Source organism: Eublepharis macularius, chromosome 5 (assembly GCF_028583425.1).
Source record: "Eublepharis macularius isolate TG4126 chromosome 5, MPM_Emac_v1.0, whole genome shotgun sequence".
NCBI classification, from domain to species: Eukaryota; Metazoa; Chordata; class Lepidosauria; order Squamata; family Eublepharidae; genus Eublepharis; species Eublepharis macularius.
Genome location: NC_072794.1, coordinates 13,943,029 through 13,958,475, shown reverse-complemented (window position 1 = coordinate 13,958,475; position 15,447 = coordinate 13,943,029). Strand labels below are relative to the sequence as shown.

General features: G+C 47.1%; 1 protein-coding gene across 1 annotated transcript in view; it reads left to right on the top strand.

Annotated features, from left to right (window-relative positions):
* Positions 1-2,994: 2,994 nt before the first annotated feature.
* The window catches only part of SLC25A42 (solute carrier family 25 member 42), a 34,964-nt gene continuing 22,511 nt past the window's right edge, over positions 2,995-15,447 (top strand). The window contains exon 1 of the mRNA XM_054981571.1: positions 2,995-3,042. The gene's annotated coding sequence lies outside the window, so the exon portion shown is untranslated. The remainder of the gene's footprint in view (positions 3,043-15,447) is intronic.

The following is a 15,447-nucleotide window of genomic DNA, read 5'->3' as shown; positions in this document are numbered from 1 at the left end:
TTGGATTTATTTGACTGTTGCAATGACTGCACCTACACAGACCCCATAATATACACCATGCCTAACTGGGGATCAGGGCCAGAAGTGTGCAATAGTGCAGGATATAACAGCAGCATGTGTACATGGTAAGGGAATACACACCCATGCATGTGATTAGGTATACCTGCCTGTCTTTTTCTCCCTCACCTGCCTCCCATCTTCCACCCAAGACATCTTTTCATCCCAACTTCTCATCCGAGGTCAAGATACGCTAGGAGCCAGTCTGAGCCAATCCTTTTGTCAGAGAACCTCAGCCATTTATCAAATGCAGTTTGGCCTGTCCTTTTTTCCAGGGCCCAGGTGCCACAGCTTGGGCCACCTTTTCTCCTGCACCCGGTTTAGCCTGTCTGTTCTGGCCTCAGGCTTCTGGATCTGTGGCTCTCCTTGAGAGCCAGGACTTTCCCAGCAGATGTCTGGAGCCTCATCTAGCACTCAAGGTTGCAACCTTATGAACTCCTAGAACCAGCAAGGCTCTCTCCTTAGCACAGGGCTAACTATCCTGGAGAGCAAGAGGCCAGGACTTGACTGAGCCCTGATCCTGCAAAGTATTACATGTGCTTAGGCAGTGATCTGGCTCATTAGCTGGAACACAGGCTGCAAGTCGGGCTCTTCTGTCGCTGCATTGCCTCCTCACAGGCTCTCTGTCGGCCTTGCTGGGTGGAGGGACAGGGACCTACCGGGCTGGGTCCTGCGGCCCTGGATTCTGGAATGGTGGCAGCATTGCCTGGAGCTCAGACTTCAGGGCATGTCCTCCCACTGAGGTCTTAAGATCCAGGGGCCAGGGTCTGGAAAAGGCTCTGCTCCCGAGAATCCACACACCATCCTTAGAGTTGCCAGGCAGAGCCATTTGGGAATGGAGCTCAGCAGGGATGGGATGTCACAGAGTCCACCTTCCCGCTCTGTGATTTTCTCCAGAGCATGGTCTGAAAATCAGTGGTAATTCTGGGAGAACTCCAGGCTGCCGCTGGAGGTGGTCTGCTGGGGCCTGGGCCCATTGCTTGGATGCCGCATTTTGGCCATCACTGTCCTTTTCGGGGCCCTCCATCCCCCATGTTGCGCCTGCTAATGAAACTGGTATATTTAAAAAGCTCTGCTGCAGTGTGCATCATTACAGCTAGGCAGGGCTTTTTTCTGGGAAAAGAGGTGCTGGAACTCAGTGATGGAACTCAGGACCGCACAATGATGTCACTTTAGGTCAGCTGGAACACGGGGGGAGTTTTTTAAAGTTTAAATCGCCCTTGGCGAAAATGGTCACATGGCTGGTGGCCCCACCCTGTTCTCCAGACAGAGGAGAGTTTAGATTGCCCATGCGGCACAGAGGACAATCTAAACTCCCCTCTGTCTGGAGATCAGGGGGCGGGGCCACCAGCCACGTGACCATTTTCAAGAAGTGCTGGAACTCCGTTCCACCATGTTCCAGGTGAAAAAAAGCCCTGCAGCCAGGTCAGCATTACATGCTTTGCCCGCTCCAGGTTGGGAAATTCCTGGAAATTTTGGGGGTGGAGCCTAGAGAGGGGGGGGTTGGGGAGGGATCTCAGTGGATTGTAATGCCATAGAGTCCACCCTCCAAAGCAGCCATTTTCTTCTGGGGAGAAAATCTCTGTTGCCTGGAGATAAGATGTACTTCTGGGAGATCTCCAGCCACCATCTGGAGGCTGACAAGCCCTAGCTTTGTTAGCTGCCAAATGTCTGCTTTGATAAGGCCAGAATATTTTTTTAAAAAAAGAATTGCAACAATGCATAGCATAGTGTCAATTAGTGATGACAATGAACAAATCGTAAGTACATTTTAAAAAGTTGTAGGGTGGCCAGCCTCCAGTTTGCCTGATATTATCCCAGAATTACAACTAAATCTACAGATGAGAGAGATCAGTACCTCTGAAGAAAATGTCTGCTTTGGAGGGTGGACTCTAAAATTTTAAATTCTTCTGTGGTCCTTCCTCTCCCCAAACCCTGCCCTCCCCAGGTTCCACCCCTCAATCTCCAGGAATTTCCCAACCAGGAGTTTGTAATCTGAACCGGGTTCATAGCAATGTGCAGTACTGTATGAATTTCAACATCCCTTTATAGGGCATACATTAGAATGGCTATTAATAATGTGCCTGTGTGGCACATAGAATGTATCAGACTAGGATCTGGAAGACCCAAGTTCAGTTCCTTCTCTGCCAGGTTGACCTTGGGCCAGTCACGTGCCCTCAGCCTCCCCTACCTCACAAGGGGGCTGTTGTAAGGATCTAAGGAGGAGAGGAGAATGAGGCAAGCCACAATGGATCCTCCTAGGGTCGCCAACCTCCAGGTAGTGGCTGGAGATCTCCCGGAATTACAACTGGTTTCCAGGCCACAGAGATCAGTTCACCTGGAGAAAACGGCTACTTTGGGGGGGGGGGGGAATTATGCCATGCCGAGGTCCTTTCCCTCCCCAAACCCCACTTTCTCCAGGTTTCACCCCCCAGATCTCCAGGAACATCCCAACTTGGAGCTGGCAACCTTACTAGATCGCCATGGGGAGAAAGACAAAACATGCAATCAAACTTTTAAAAATTGCATTGGATTAAAATAATATGGCGTGACCCATATTTCTTACTAATAATTGCATGAGTATAATAGTGACAGCGACGCTGTTAATAAAAGTTGTAAGAATTCCTCCCCTGTTACATTATTAATAGCACACACCAACATTATTGAGCATTTTTCATCCTTCATGCAACGCAGCACACCTTCGCGGTTCCACCCCGCCCCTTTCAGCGATTCCATGTCTCTTGGCTCTCATAGGTCAGACTTATTTTAAAAGCTCGCCCCCAGTTCTTTTCCTATTGGCTTTTTTACCCGTCACTCCCCTCCGAGAACCCCGCCTCGCTTCTTTCTCCACCCCTCCACCTCCCTCCCGGCTTGCTTTCCCCCATCGGCTATTCTGATTGGCTAAGACGGGGGCGTAGGGGGCGTGGCCCGGCAGGAGGAGCCCAGATGAGGCCGAGGCGAGAACAGCGGCGGCAGCTGGCGGAGGTGAGTGGGGGGCGACGATGGTGGAGCGCGCATGCTCAGTGTGCCCCCTCCTGGTCAGGACAAGCTGGAGGGTCTGAGTTCCTCCCTTGGGGGAGATTCTTGAGGAGGCGGAAGTTGCAAAAGCAATTGTCTTCTCCAGTGAAGGGGGCCTTAAATGTCGCCTTCTTGGGGGAGCTTAAATTCTCCTGAAGCGGAATTCTCTTGCCTGGGGGGAGGGAGTTTAAAATGAACTGCTTTCTTTTCACTTTAGCTCCCCCCTTGCTTTGAAGGCAGGCTGCTTTTTTAAAGGACAGCTAACTTCTCTCTCCCCCCCCCGCCCATGCATATACTGGTAAGAGCGCAACTGGCCATCCCCCATACTTGGGGGGTAGCAAAAGATTTTTCAGGCTCTTTTGCAGCCCCTCGCCCACAGGGAGGAGGCCAGGTTTTGGGTTTTGCTGTTCTCTGTGTTTGGAAGGTGAGGGGTTAATTCCCCCCCTGCACTTTGGTATTGGGTGGCTAAGGGTTAATTTCCTTCCCTCTGTAAGAGAAAAGCTAAGGGATAAAGGTTTCTCTCCTGGTTTGAAAGGGGGGGGGATAAGCTAATTCCCCTCCCTTGTGTGTGTGTGTGTTTGTGTTTATTGGCCACCTGTCTTCAGAAGGGGCCCTTCTAAAGGTGCCCTTTTGCATCAAATGGAGTGGGGTGAAAAGTTAACAGTGCTCTCTCCCAAACTACAAGGGTAAGTTGGGGGTGTCGCTTCTTCTGCCCTGTCTCCTGCCTCTAGGATAGGTGGAAACTTTTATGAGGAGGAGAGATTAAAGGGAATTGGTAGAGGCGTGAACGGCAACGAAGGTTTGAAAATGATTCATGATGATGTTGTTCTTTTGCAAAATTGGGGATGTGGCGGTGCAGTGTGTTCAAGGGAGAGGTTGTTGGGGTTGTGGTAAGAGAGAGAAGTCCCCTGGAAGATAGACTAGGGAACTGTGCAATGTTGAAGATTTGGATTACTATTTTTTGAAAAGTACTTCCCTCACCCAGATCCACCACCCTTGACCCTGCCTTACTGGAGAATAGGTAACAGCCTTTGATATTTGAGGAGTTTCTCTTCTTCAGGGTAGCCTGTGTTAGGGTTGCCAACTCTGGGTTGGGAAATTCCTGGAGATTTGAGGGCAGTGTCTGGGGTTGGTGCAGTTTATGGAAGGGAAGAGCAGCAGGGATGTAATACCCTAAAGTCCACCCTCCAAAGCTGCTGTTTTTTTTCTTCAGCAGAATTGAACAGTGTAATCTGAAGATAAGTTGTTATTCTGGGAGAACTCCAGGCCACATCTGGAGACTTGCTTCCATAGCATGTATTGGACTCTGTAGCAATACCAAAGGGTATTAGGCCAATAGCCTCTGTGTATGCCAAAAGGTTTTAATTGGGCAGAGTGGGCTCAGAGCTATGGCCACTTGGAGCAGATGGTGCTTGGCTGGAGCGGCCAGTGGTCTGACTTCACATTAACTGGTCTTGAGATTCCTTCTGAAATGCAGAAGTGTGCTATCCCATCACTTTCTCCGTGGTATCTTGGAGTGTATTGCACAGTCCAATGGGGCAGCCGTGTGTTGGAGCAAAACCTCCAAGGGAGTCTTTCAGCTCCTGAAAGTTGACTGGGTTTATCCAGGCTTTCTTGGGCCAGAGCCCCCCTTCATCAGGCGCATGGAGTGGATCAGCAGGTTGTACGTGTAATTTGACTTACGTTTTCTCTATGTGTACGTGCAAGAGGGAGGGGATTGTGAATTTATGGCAGATATTTATCTTTGCACATATATGTCAGACTGCTAACTGAGAATCCATAGATCTAAGAGAATGAGCTCTAGCACGCCAATGCCATGTTCTGAAGTATCTAGTAGTATTTAAGGTGCTTCAGGACTCCCTTTGTGGCACCCCTTTGTAGTGCGATGAGGGTTTGGGGCTTTCATTTGGAGGAGGGAGGAAATCAAGAGATGGAACCGTCCCCATCTGTGACATAACACTGGCTCCGTGATGCTTCTAATCTCCGGGCTGTGGCTGGTAAAGAATATCGCGAACATCTGAGCAAGGGTCTTTAGGTCACAGAAGCTGTGGATGTGCCAGCAGAGATGAAACTGGAGCCAGCAGCTACCAGCCCAAGGCAGTTCTGGCAACTGAATCCTTGTGCCCTGGAAACTTGCTCGGTGCATCCCCCAAAAGCACCTTTTTTTGTTCTTGCAGGCGGGGTTTGTTGCATGCTTTCTGCCCACTCCATTGCCAAACGAGTGTGTCCTGAAGCTGCTGCCAAGCTTTCTCCCAAGTTTTGCTTTTCTGGAATGGAAGCATTTTTTTTTTACATTATTGAAAATATTTGTCATCTTCCTTTGGACACAAGCCCCCATGCAACAGCTTACAAATGCCATGGGATGGTGGTGGTGGCTTGGCCATGCATAGCTGAAAGCTGCTGCTATCTAAAACCAGTTATATTTTTTATTATTTGTACATCTACAATCTGCTTTTTCTTCCCACTCTTGGCAGGGGATACTGAGGCAAGGCAAAATAAAATCAGTAATAACAATGGCAATAATAATAGATCCCCACTGTAGGGTAGTGGTTACAGTGTCAGACTAGGTTCTGGGAGACCCAAGTTTGAATCCCCACTCTGTCATGGATGTTGGGTGACCTTGGGCTAGTGTCATGCTCCCAGCCTAGCCTTGCAGGGTTGTTGTGAGGATAAAATGAGGGGAAGAGACTGGGTCCTCATTGGGAAGAAAGGCGAGATATAAAGGGGGTAAATAATAAATTCAGAAATGTAAAGCACCCCCTAGGCCTCCAGCATCCTTCCTAAAGGCCATCGGGGGGGGGGGTCCAAGCTCCTCCTGACCTCAGTTGGCAGGCCCTTCCGTGAGGTTGGGGCCGCAAGTGAGATGGCCTGAGAAGGGTGCACAACCGCTCCCAACCCCCTGAGCAGTGTCTTTGCATATTGGCGCATGCCATGGCTGCTAATCAGAGACAGCACATGGGAGTGGCAATCTCTAAATTACATGGGTTCCAAGTTGTGCAGGGATTGGAAGGTAAAAGCTGACACATTGGGTGACGTTTGGAATCCAAAGAAATTGTCTCTAAATTAGTGTGACGTGGAAATCAGCTAGCTTTGGCTGAAAGGCAATCAACTGCATTCTGTACCAGTTGAAATTTCTGGGTTGTCTTCAAGGACAGCCCTGTGTGGAATGTTTTTCAGTAGTCGAGCCTTGAGGCTACAGTGGAATGGAACCGCCTCACTGTGTACACTTTGTCAGTGATGGAGTAAAAGCCACACAAAGAGTCATCAAAATACTCCCATAAAAGAATTCTTCATTAAACTTAGTCCAAATGCTTATTGGAATGGAGTGGTATCCCCTCCCCTGCCTTCTGACTACTGATACAGAAGAGGCAGGTTCTTCTCAGGGGAAGAAATTGCAGTCTTGGTGCCACCACTAAAAATGTCCTGTTGGATGCTGCCAGCCTCCAAACATCTGCAGGTAGAGGCATGCCAACATTTTGGCGGGCCTGTGCTGGTAGTAAGAGTTGTCCCATCTCCAAGGCTCACACGGGGAGAATATTCTGTTTGGATAGTCCTTGGCAACATTATCAGCTTCCTATCAGAGCAGGGATGGTGCGGGGAGAGGGATGCTTCTCTCTGGCTGGCTGTGCTTCAGCTGGCACTCTCAGGAGCTATTCACACAAAGAGCTGCTTCAGTGTGCACTGAGACTCAAGAGTAGACGTGGGCACGAACCGCATTACGAACCCAAAAAACCCACGAACCGCCTGATTGTCTGTTCGTGATCCGGCGGTTCATGAGGCTCCATGGCCAACGAACCAGCGTTCGTTGGAAGCCTGGTTTGTTGCGTTCGCCCGCGGTTCGTGAAGCCAGACAGTCAGGCACCATCAATCAATTCCCTTGGAAATGGAGCTGGGGGAATGCCTGAACTCTGCCTGCACTCCTTCTGTCGCCCTGGAAACCCGAATCGAAGCCCAGCTTACCTTGATCGGCAGGTCTTCCTTCCAACCATGGAGCTGCAAATTGGTTACGTGGGAGAAGACACCCGGGGCTAGGGAGGGGGGAGGGGGTGTTCTGTAGCCATGGGCACTCCAATCTCATCCCTGCAAACCCTGATAGGCAATTCTGACGGCCAACCCCTTGTACACTGGGCCAACGTCAACTAGTGGCTCTAATTGTATCGAGTGGGAGTTTCCTGGGGGCCTCGGATTGGAGAGGGTATAACTCCAAGATCCCTATTGAAATCTTGACCAAACTTGGGTGCTGGCTGGAGGAGAGCCTGCTAAAAAATATTCACACTCCCTGTGAATATGGGCTCTCTAAGTGTAACAGGGGCCATTCCGACACCCACGAACCGGTTCGGTAACGGGAAATGTTTGTTACAGTTCGTTTGTTTGGGTTCATCGGCAGCACCGAACCATGAACCACAGGTTCGTTAATTTTTTTTGGTTCGTGCCCATGTCTACTCAAGAGCCTATGTTAGGATCCGAATATTGGTAAGAGGCCTGATGGATGAGACCATTGCTCTTTCTCTAACATCAAGATGCACCTGAAACTGCTCATGAGCAGCTTTTCTTCTGTCATTTGTGAGTTCAGTGTTTGGAGGTGGACTGCGTCTGTATGTGAGCATTCATTTCATTGACTAATAAGAGGACAGGTCTGTCCACAGCTGGTGTTTGCCTAATCTTTTTATTTCTCGGTTAAAATCCATTGTGCATTTTCTGCCCCGGCATATTGTTCTTGTGCTAGTTAACGGAATGGTTCCCTTCAGCGTTGATGCGTGGTAGTACCAAGCTTTTGGCAATCTCTAGCCTGCAAGAGTCTCTGGAATATGTCTGGGAGGCATGTTGGCGCTGAAGCTTTTCAGGCAGGTGGAGAAATTTCTTCCCCACTAATTTCCTGCCTGCCCCTTTTTGCATTTCAGGTGCTGGACCGGTTGCTTTAAAGCAGGGCTGCAAAACCCTGTACGTTCCATGTAGCAAAAGCAATGCCACCAGCACAAACAGTGGCCTGCTCGGGGTGTGATGGCCCCCTCCCCCATGCCAGTGTCTGTAATCCACACGGGCAGCAAAGACAAGAGGTAGACAGAGCTCCCAACAGGTCTCCATCCACAGGTGCGCTTGGCTCTGTTGGATCTGCTCCACAGAAGTGCTAACTTTTCTCTAGTTTTAAAAAAAGTTTTCTCCTGCCTTTCCTCTGTTCACAGCATAGGTTCTCTGCCATAGGTTTTCTATCCTAACCACAGCCCGTAAGTTGGAGCCCAGATCTCCCTGGGCCTAGTCTCAACACTCTTGTGCCGCACCTGGTGTGTGGGAAGCACATTCCTGTTGTGGGTCCAGGATTGCTACATTGCTGAGCATGTGCTCTCTTTCGTAGCCAGTGTCAAACTCCACTTTTCTGGGTGCTCTTTTACGTTTTCCTTTGCCTTGTCATTCTTTACTTTTGGCTAATAAACAGCCAGAATTGGCCATTTACAGTGAACAAGAACCTTCTCCAGGCACCTATCCAGGGAGAGAGAGAGAGAGTTCATAATTTCTATGGATTTTACAAGTAGGTGCCAAAGTATGAACCCGAAGCCCTCATGCATGGCAAAGATACACGTTACCCTTTTTCTGTTGCACTGGTTCTAGAATCAGAAGTAACTCCCAAATCAGGAAAGTTTTAAACAGTTAAATCTCTTTGAAGCCCAGAATATTTTTCCTCAGAGTATATTCTGCTCTGAGTATGGATAATCCATTCCTCAGGCCTAATCTTATGCCCATTGGCCTCTACTAGAAGCAAGGAAATTCACCATCTCTGTGTTGATCCTGCATTGACTCTGGGACCAGTGCCTGTAGTCAACCAGGTTGCCGACTCTGTCTCCGTATTCACTTTGATGACACATTCACTGGACATAACACCAGTTACGTCATCTCAGGTTCATTCACTTGTTCCTCTTCCAATGTTATATATGCAATCAAGTGTCAGCACTGTCCTTCCGCTCTCTACATCGGACAAACAGGTCAGTCCCTACACAAGAATAAATTTGACATTAAAAATCACAACACTCAAAAACCAGTGAGTGAACATTTTCATCTTGCAGGACATTTCATTGCCGATCTAGAAGTGACTGTCCTCAAACGAAGAAGCTTCAAGAGCAGATTACAACATGAGATTGCCGAATTTGAGTTCAATACTAGTTCAGAACAATAGAATCCCTGGGGCTGAATAGAGACATGGGGTTCTTATTTCACTATAGATGCTAATTTCTGTTCTAATGAAGCTACATTATACTTTTACATACTAACTCCCTTCTTTGCTTCACCCCTCCCATCTCCTGACTGAAATATCAAGGGCTCAGGGATCTTCTTCACTCCTCCCTATATCTAAAGAAGGGAGCTTTGACTCAGAAGCTCACACCCTGAAAATCTTGTTGATCTCTAAGGTGCCACTGGATTCAAATCCTGCTATTGATACTCCTGATGCTGTTATGTGGCAGAATAAAAATTCTTGTTACAGCTTAGCGTGAGTCACTCTTCTGGATTTAGTTCCTTCCATCATGCCCATAACGGTGGAAACCCAGGGAGCGGGCTTCTCTGAAGCTGGATAATTCTTCCCGAGCACTGCTAAAGTAAGCCGTTCATGGTATAACTCCACATTCAAACGTTTCAATCAACTATGGCTTGAGCAAACCCTTGTTTATCATGTTGCCTGCTATTGCTTCTAGCAGTTCAGAAAACGGGTTTGGGAACTGTTTCGCTGAACCATGTTAAGCAGGGTGAAGATCAGTTTCTGTGCCTCCCAGCCATGTTGTCAAATGTGAGAAGGACCTTTTTTCTTTAAATGCCCTTTTCCTCTTTCTTTGCTACCCCTTGGCAATTAAGCCTTCCTTGCTGTTCTGGTTTGCAACCAGCTAGTCAGGTTTCCTCTGCAATCTGCAAACTTGATCGTTAACTTTCCCACTTTTAATTGTCCTCCGGTTGAGATTATCAATCCAGTGTTTGTGTGATGTTGAAATGCATCTGCAAGCTGTTTGCTGCGTTCAGGTCCCAGCCTCTGTACGTTGAGTGGCCCTGAGGCTTTCCGTGAGTTCAAAAGTTGTGTGCTGTTGTCCAAGAACTTTTCTGTTTTTTTGGAGTTCTTGTTGAGCCAAAGGGCGCTTCCACGTTGAGAGGCAAAGTGGAAAAATAGACTCACATGAGGCAAAACAACATATTAGACACACACAGAGCTGAACCAATAGGAATGTTAAGCCAGTAATCTCCAAGTATTACACCGAGCACAGTTTTTAAAACTTGCCCTTCCCAGAAACTCAGGGCAACCTACCTGGTTTGCATTTTTGCCGTTTATTCCTCACAACAACCCTTTGAGGTAGGTAAGGCAAAGTAACTGGCTCAAGGAAAGCCTCACAGCTAAGTGGAGATTTGAACCTGCATCTCCCCAGTCTGTCTGACACTAACCAGCATACTGTGCTGGTTTTGCGTTCTCTGAGTTGTCAAAATACAGGGAATTTACTTGGAGTACCAAAGTGCCTTTACAGGCTTGTGATCCTGATGACAATCCTGCAAGGTAGGCGGCAGCGTCTACCACCCTGTATTTCCCTTGAGGCACCAAAGCAGTCCACAGAGTTGTGGGGCTCTGGCATTATGATAGTGCTCTTGCTTTGCTTGTAGAAATCCTGGGTTAATTTGCTTTGCAGCTTTAAAACATTGGTGGACTACTAGGGGTTCCAGTAAAACAAGTCTGTATTTATATGATGCTTTCATATGTTCTCCAGGCTTTGGGTTGAATCAAGCCAGATTTCCTGCTGATTGAAGCGAGAGAGAGAGAGAGAGAGGTCCCTTTTGACCAACCCGTAAAGGGACACGCATGGAGAAAAGCCATGTGAGATGGAGACTGTAGTAAGAGGGAGAATTTGGCAAGACTGAGTGAAAAAGCCAGCTGGATCCAACCCAGCACTTTTGCAAACTTTACAATAACCCTGCGAGGTAGGTCAGTACATATGATTTGAGTGAGACTTGCCTGAAGTCACCTAGTGAGTTCATAGCAGAGGCATGATTGGTACCAGGGACCTCCTGATTTGTAACACTTTCTTCTGGGGTGAGAAATCCTTCTCTGTGGCTAGAGACACATTTGTGCCAGTGCGTGTAAAGGACACTGCCGCCCACACCGGGATGAACGAATGTATGGCTGATGCTTACTTTTACTTGGTGGTTAAAAACAGAAGCTCCTGAAGAAGCAGGCGTGAAATCTGTTCGCAGCCGGCCTCAGATTGAGTGATTGAGAGCGTTCCAGGGGAGAGCGTTCTATGGTGTGCTATCCCAGGAGGAAGCACTCCCCAGCGTTTGTTTCCTCACTGGCAATTACATCTGCACCATGCTGGAATGAAACAACAACTAAGATATTTCCACCTTAAGTCATAATAACATAGAAGGATAAACTGACTTCAAACAAAGACTCAAGCCTATGTAGGCTATTCTCTCCCGGAAAATATTTCATGAACTGGTTATTTAAATGGTATCATCTCTAATTCATCCTACCTTGTAAGATTGTTTATGTAATATGTACTAAATCATGTATGGAGTGTTATGAGCACGTTGCATTTTTGAAACTTTGAAGACACTGTAGGAAGTGTTATGAGCACATTGCGCTTTTGGAATTTTGAAAATATTATATAAAGAATCATTTTTTGTATCCTGTAGGGTTCTGCCCTCCTTTTTTTCCTCCCATGTGACCATTTTTGCCTAGGGCGATTTAAACTTTTAAAAACTCCCCCCTTGTTCCAGCTGACCCAAAGTGACATCATTGGCCCTGGGAGAGTGTGCGCACTTTGCGCGTGCACATGTGGTACCAGGGGCACCACCTCCTGCCAAGAGTTGCCCCCTGTGCAGGCAACCCCCTGAGTTCCGCCACCTCTTTTTCCAGAAAAAAAGCCATGCTTAGGACTGTAGAGTTTTCCAGTCACTTTTCCTCTACAGCCTTGCAGTGCTGTCACTGGAGAGCCAGGCTTTTGCTTTGCCAAAAGATTGGAATAGACATCTTTCTCCAGGCAAACCACGGACTTCCTATATTTTCCTAGTGTCCAAATTGTACTGTCAACGCATTTGCAGGGTTGCTGTGAAGACACTGGCTCTCAGCATGTAATATCCTAAAATCTGTTCCTTGGACAGATTTCTTGGTGCAATCCTGCGCTCTTCTGTGCCTCTTTTCCCCCTTGAGGTGGTCGAGTTTGGTGCCCTGAGATCCTTCGCACTTGGGCAGTTGATTCTGAAACCATGTCCGCTTTAACCTTATTGCGCCGAAGATGCCGATCTGGGAGGGAGAAGTTTTGAGTGGCAAGGCTGTTTTGGTGGACTTTGCCCTTTCAGGGTGTAAACTGGCCGTTGTGTTTGGAAGAGGAGAGAACCCCCCCTCCCAAAGCAGCAGTGTAAGTCAACAGAAAGGAAGCTCCCTAGCGATTGTGTTAGGAAGGAAAACCCTGGAAGTCTGCAGTCAAGAACTGGGCAGTTTCATTGATAAAATAAAATAAGTTTTAAAAAATAAAATAAGATTTAAATAAATCATCATGGAATGATATATATGTAATCCCCTCTCTCTGCCCAGGCCAAGCAGCAACAGTGGCTTTGCTCACTGCCACTTCTGTGAGCTCCTGGCTTGTGGCTTGCAGAAAGAGGAGAAGGTTCTTCCCAAGCTTCTCCGGCCATTCATACTGGGTAGGCGGATTGATGCAAGAGCCCTTTGCCTTGTCTCTGCTTGGGAGAAGGCAGAGATTGTACCCTGTCTCGGTGCCACCCTCTGACTCACAGCCATACAAGCCACAGCACAGTAAAAGCTTTTGAAATCCTTCCCTTCCCTTGTAAATAGCAACAGAGGCTTTGGCAGAGCCCTTTGCTCTCTACTGTTCTTTCTGGTCTTGGTTTACGCATGGGAGTGAACTGCTGAAATGTATTTAGAATCGTAGAATCATAGAGTTGGATGATTTGGAGGAGACGTCTGCCAAACCTCTTGTTGCGTAGACTTTGGAAGAAGTTCAAGAGCCCTTTGCCTTGTCTCTGCTTGGGAGAAGGCAGAGATTGTACCCTGTCTCGGTGCCACCCACTGACTCACAGCCATACAAGCCACGGCACAATAAAAGCTTTTGAAATCCTTCCCTTCCCTTGTAAATAGCAACAGAGGCTGGCAGAGCCCTTTGCTCACTACTGTTCTTTCTGGTCTTGGCTTACGCATGGGAGTGAGCTGCTGAAATGTATTTGGAGGAGAAAAGTCTGCCAAACCTCTTGTTGCGCAGACTTTGGAAGAGGAAGTTCAAGAGCCCTTTGCCCTGTCTCTGCTTGGGAGAAAATGGCTTGAGTTCCAGAGTGTCTGTGAGAGGGGTGAAACAGTGAACCAAGAAGCCAAATTTTGCAACTGTGAATGTAGAGCAAACATCACGTATTGGGCATACTTGGGTCAGCGACTTACATGGAAACTTAAAGGAGATGGATGTCTCCGAGGATGCATGGAATAGTCTGTATGAGTCACTGTCCTGGCAGAAAGGAAACAAAAAACAAACTCTACCGATTTGAAATGGATAGAACAATAAGCAGTCTCAACAGAATAAATACAATTTAATGCAAAATAAAATCCACAAGCCCCTATTTTCAAACAGGAGATCTGACATCTTTGGTGTCAAAGTGTTCATCAGCGGCCAGCTAAAAATGAATAGTTTCAGGTGAGTAGCCATGTTGGCCTGCAGCAGAAGAGCAAAATTCAGGTCCAGCAGCACCTAAAGACCAACAAACAATAGTAATAGTTTTAAAATCCAAACAACTGCTGAATCTACCTCTAGTATTTATGTTGGATTTAGAGGGATCTTTGTGAACATTTCACACCTGCATGAATATCCACAGAAATTAGTCTCTTTAGGTGACTTATTAAAACTCTAGAAAAGAGCAAGACTCTCATTAAAACTGTGTCTGTTACATTCCTTCAGAGGTTTATTTGCAGGGACCCCCAAAGTAGAAAGAATACAATTAAAGCTTATGGGCAAAACAGTGACTGTGATCAATGTTTCAAAATATACCTATATTTGTAATTAAAAGATTATTCCTAACCATCATAATAAGTCAGTCTAATAAAATTTAGGAACCTGGAACACAATGTCAGACTAAGGGGAGAGACCATTAAGGCGGTTTTCTCAGAAGCCCGGTAATGGACGCTCAAAAAGCAAGCCTTTTCGGGATGCTTCAGTTTTAATTTGGGGATGGAGTCGGGGAGAAGATATGTGCCAGTGATCAGAAGTTGGGAAATGCCTTGTTAATTCCCATGGGATAGCTGTGTTAGTCTGTTGTAGCAAAATAAAACAGAAGTCCTGTGGGGCTTTAAAGACTTTAAAAAACTGTATTCCAGTATGTGCTTTTGGGTAGTTGGAACTCGCTTGGGAGGGGCTATGACTTAGTGGTGGAGCATTTGCTTGGCATGCAAAAGGTCCCAGATTCGATTCCTGGCTTCTCCAGTTAAGAGGATCTGGTAGGATGTGATGTGATGCCTGAGACCTTGGCGACTCACTGCCACTCGGAGTAGACAGTGATGATCTTGAGGGACCTCGATGGTCTGATTCAGTATAAGACAGCTTCATGTATGTATATTCACTTCCTCAGATGGTAGGGACATGAACATCTTTTGTGATCTCTTGACTGCTCTCAGGGGGGAAATAGGCAAAGTAGAACCCATCAAGAACATTTGTTTTTGGTCTGGCCTCTGGGAAAACTGGCGCTGTTTTTCTAGAGCATTGCTAAAGGATGGAAGCCTTGGTGTTGTGCTGTTCCTCTTTAATTGGAGCACTGTTAGGCTGTCAAGGAAATAGCATGTTTTGGGGGGATTTTTAAAATATAAGAACACCAGAAGAATCAGGTCCCTCAGACCTAAGATGTGTCTCATCCAGTATCAGGTCTTCCGTAGTACAGAATCCGATGTTTCTGGGCTCTGCCCAGAGTAATCTCTGCTCCGATCACATCCAGGTCATATTACTGCTGTGTGCTCTACGTGGGGTTTGCCTGTAAAAACAATCCAGAAACTTCAGCTTTGTTTACCTGGCGGCTACCAAACTCTTTTAGGCACTGGGCCAAAACATCTCTTGACGCCGGGTGTTAAATCAGGGGCTGATCTTTTAAAATAGTTTACAGTCTGCTTCCACTCTGCAAACTGTTTTTGAGACTTTTTGAACACTGGGTTTTTAATAGCTGAAGTTTTAAGGATTTTTTATGCGGTGATGTTTTACTTTAGTTTGCTCCTGTGAGTTTTCTGGGATGGTGGCCTAGAAATTTTCTAAACATGCAGGTGAAGGCAGCAGCCTTTCTAGCATACAGTATTTGGAGGTAGACTTGCTCTGAACATGGAGGTTTCGGTCAGTCTTCTGATAAGCTAGAAACAAAAGC